Below are 4,731 nucleotides of genomic sequence, written 5' to 3' on the forward strand. Positions count from 1 at the left end.
GTGGGACCCGTTTTAGCAACTGACTTGTAGTATACCAGGAAATTGTGAGATTACAATGGTAAAATGCTTTGATGACAAAACAATGACCTGTCAACAATGCAATGGAAAATTCAAATGTGAACCACACCCTGACCGAAAAATCTAATCCAATTAGAGACAAATGAATTGCTAAATTAGCCTAGGTCTTTGGAGATTTAAGTGACGATACATCAGAATATACAGGAATAAAAGAACTGATGCGTGATTTTGAAAAGAAATTAAACCAAGAAACTCGCATATGGTGGGACCGCTGTTATGATCCTAGTGGCAAGGATCACAGGTCGGACTAGCTAAGTAACTGAACAGACTACTAGCTCTGGGGAAGTGGTAACTAGATTGACCGCAACCTGATCCTATCCGCAAACAACTATAGGCAGCCGTGGAACGTTATCTAAAAAATCCTAGACGTCTCGTCACGGCCTGAGAAACTGACTATTCCTGGAGGGAAAGTAAGTCCTCACTTGCCTCAGTGGAAGGCCCCAAAGATATAGAATAGCCCCCCACAAATATTAACGGTGAGTTAAGGGGAAAGCACAAACGCAGAGATGAAATCAGATTTAGCAAATGAGGCCCGCTAATACTAGATAGCAGAAAATAGGAAGGAAACTGTGCGGTCAATAAAAAACCCTATTCAAAATATCCACGCAGAGATTGCTCGAGCCCCCGCACCAACTAACGGTGTGGGGGAAGCAACTCCGTACCCCAGAGCTTACCAGCAAAAAGAAATCACATGTTAGCAAGCTGGACTAGACTCATCATACACAGAAATCATATTGCAGGCAGATGAGCAAAAAATATTCAAACAGAACTTTGCTTATCCTGAAGAGGCAGAAAATGAGATAATCAGGAGTAATCAGAATAGCACTGAATACATTGACAGCCGGCAACAAGTGGAAGTGAAGCAGAGCTAAATAGGAGCCTCCCTGGTGAATAACGAGGCAGCTGATCCAGCAGACCCGCAGGATAATAAACCAAACCACCAGGGGGAGCCAAAAAACCAAAGTCACACAATACCAGCTGTGACCACAAGAGGGAGCCTGAAAACGGAGTTCACAACAGTACCCCCCCCTTGAGGAGGGGTCACCGAACCCTCATCAAAACCCCCAGGGCGATCAGGGTGAGCCACATGGAAGGCACGAACCAAATTGGCCGCATGAACATCAGAGGCGACAACCCAGGAATTATCCTCCTGACCATAGCCCCTCCATTTAACCAAATACTGAAGCCTCCGTCTAGAAATACGAGAATCCAAGATCTTCTCCACCACGTATTCCAATTCTCCCTCAACCAGCACAGGGGCAGGAGGCTCAACCGAAGGAACCACAGGCACCACATACCTCCGCAACAACGACCGATGGAACACATTATGAATAGCAAACGATGCCGGGAGGTCCAAACGAAATGACACAGGGTTAAGGACTTCCAAAATCTTATAAGGACCGATAAACTGAGGCTTAAACTTAGGAGAGGAGACCTTCATAGGAACAAAGCGAGAAGACAACGACACCAAATCCCCAACGCGAAGTCGGGGACCCACACAGCGACGGAGGTTGGCAAAGCGCTGAGCCTTCTCTTGTGACAGCTTCAAATTGTCCACCACATGATTCCAAATCTGATGCAACCTATCCACCACAACATCCACTCCAGGACAGTCAGAAGTCTCCACCTGACCCGAGGAAAAACGAGGATGAAACCCTGAATTACAAAAAAAAGGCGAAACCAAAGTAGCAGAACTAGCCCGATTATTAAGGGCAAACTCGGCCAATGGCAAAAAAGTCACCCAGTCGTCCTGATCAGCAGAAACAAAACATCTTAAATAGGTTTCCAAAGTCTGATTAGTGCGCTCGGTTTGGCCATTCGTTTGAGGATGGAAGGCCGACAAAAAAGACAAATTAATGCCCATCTTAGCACAAAAAGTCCGCCAAAATCTAGACACAAACTGGGATCCTCTGTCGGAAACAATATTTTCAGGGATCCCATGCAAACGAACCACATTTTGAAAAAAACAGAGGAACCAACTCGGAGGAGGAAGGCAACTTAGGCAAGGGCACCAAATGGACCATTTTAGAAAAACGATCACACACCACCCAAATGACCGACATTCTCTGAGAGACAGGGAGATCTGAAATAAAATCCATGGAAATGTGCGTCCAAGGCCTCTTCGGGACAGGCAAAGGGAACAACAAGCCACTGGCACGAGAACAGCAAGGCTTAGCCCGAGCACAAATCCCACAGGAATGCACAAAGGAACGCACATCCCGTGACAAGGAAGGCCACCAGAAGGACCTAGCCACCAAATCTCTGGTACCAAAAATCCCAGGATGGCCTGCCAACACCGAAGAATGAACCTCGGAAAAAACTCTGCTGGTCCATCTATCCGGGACAAACAGTCTCTCCGGTGGACAACGGTCAGGTCTATCCGCCTGAAACTCCTGCAGCACTCGTCGCAAATCTGGGGAGATGGCAGACAAAATCACCCCTTCTCTGAGGATACCAGCTGGCTCTGAATCACCAGGAGAGTCAGGCACAAAACTGTTGTGAATTAGACTTTTTTGGCTCCCTCTAGTGGTTACTAGTGATATGACTCTGGGATTTCCTTCCCTCTGTTTGCACCCAGCTGGGTCGTTACTTCAGGGGTGTTGCTATATAAACCTCCTGGAACCTTAGTCCAGTGCCTAGCATCGGTGTTATCAGACACATTCTGTTTGCTCCTGTTTGCTGGTCCTGGTTCGTGCTAAATTAAGCTAAGTCTTGCTTCTTTGTTTTTTGGGTTATTTGTTTGCTATCATTTTTGTCCAGCTTGTACTAAATGTGATTCCTGACCTTGCTGGAAGCTCTAGGGGGCTGGTGTTCTCCCCCCGGGCCGTTAGACGGTTCGGGGGTTCTTGAATTTCCAGTGTGGATATTTTTGATAGGATTTTTTGCTGACCATATAAGTTATCTTTCTATATTCTGCTATTAGCTAGTGGGCCTCTCTTTGCTAAATTCCTAGCTCATTCTTATGTTTGTCTTTTCCTCTTACCTCACCGTTATTATTTGTGGGGGGCTTCTATCCAACTTTTTGGGGTATTTCCTCTGGAGGCAAGAAAGGTCTTTCTTTTCCCTTCTAGGGGTAGTTAGCTCTCCGGCTGGCGCGAGACGTCTAGGATCAACGTAGGAACGTTCCCCGGCTGCTGGTATTTGTGGTGCTAGGATTAGTTATATGGTCAGCCCAGTTACCACTGCCCTATGAGCTGGTTTTCTGTATTTACTGACTTAGCATTATTCCTGAGACCCTCTGCCATTGGGGTCATAACAGTATGCCAGGCCAATATTGAATGTTTAAAGCATTGCAGAAGTGGGATAATAAGAAAGGAAATTCTGAGTTTTTTTTTATTTTTCCCTTCCTTCTCTTCCTCCCCTTTACCTTTGAGTGGCGTGTGCTTGCTGCAGACATGAATGTGCAGACCTTGATTACAAGTGTTGACCAGCTGGCAGCTCGTGTGCAGGGTATACAAGATTTTGTTACCAGTAGTCCTATGTCTGAACCTAAAATACCTATTCCGGAATTGTTTTCTGGAGATCGATTTAGGTTTAGGAATTTCAAGAATAATTGTAAATTGTTTCTTTCTCTGAGACCCCGTTCATCTGGAGATTCTGCTCAGCAAGTTAAAATTGTTATTTCTTTTTTGCGGGGCGACCCTCAGGATTGGGCTTTCTCGCTAGCGCCAGGAGATCCGGCATTGGCGAATATTGATGCATTTTTTCTGGCGCTCGGATTGCTTTACGAGGAACCCAATCTTGAAATTCAGGCAGAAAAAGCCTTGCTGGCTATTTCTCAGGGTCAGGATGAAGCTGAAGTGTATTGCCAAAAATTTCGGAAATGGTCCGTGCTTACTCAGTGGAATGAGTGTGCTCTGGCCGCAAATTTCAGAAATGGCCTTTCTGAAGCCATTAAGAATGTGATGGTGGGTTTCCCCATTCCTACAAGTCTGAATGATTCTATGGCGCTTGCTATTCAAATTGACCGGCGTTTGCGGGAGCGCAAAACCGCTAATCCTCTGGTGGTGTTGTCTGAACAAACACCTGATTTAATGCAATGTGATAGAATTCAGACTAGAAATGAACGGAAAAATCATAGACGTCAGAATGGGTTGTGTTTTTACTGTGGTGATTCTACACATGTTATATCAACATGCTCTAAACGCCTAACAAGGGTTGTTAGTCCTGTCGCCATTGGTAATTTGCAACCTAAATTTATTTTGTCTGTGACTTTAATTTGCTCTTTGTCTTCTTACCCTGTTATGGCGTTTGTGGATTCAGGTGCCGCCCTGAGTCTTATGGATCTGTCATTTGCCAAGCGCTGTGGTTTTGTTCTTGAACCGTTAGTAAATCCTATTCCTCTTAGAGGTATTGATGCTACGCCATTGGCGGAAAATAAACCGCAGTTTTGGACGCAGGTGACCATGTGCATGACTCCTGAACATCAGGAGGTGATTCGTTTTCTTGTTCTGCATAAAATGCATGATTTGGTCGTTTTGGGTCTGCCATGGTTACAGACCCACAATCCAGTCCTGGATTGGAAGGCAATGTCTGTGTCAAGTTGGGGCTGTCAGGGAATTCATGCTGATTCCCCGCCGGTGTCTATTGCTTCCTCTACTCCTTCGGAAGTTCCTGAGTATTTGCCTGATTATCAGGATGTATTCAGTGAGT

This window comes from Ranitomeya variabilis, chromosome 5 (genome assembly GCF_051348905.1).
Source record: "Ranitomeya variabilis isolate aRanVar5 chromosome 5, aRanVar5.hap1, whole genome shotgun sequence".
Classification (NCBI taxonomy): domain Eukaryota; kingdom Metazoa; phylum Chordata; class Amphibia; order Anura; family Dendrobatidae; genus Ranitomeya; species Ranitomeya variabilis.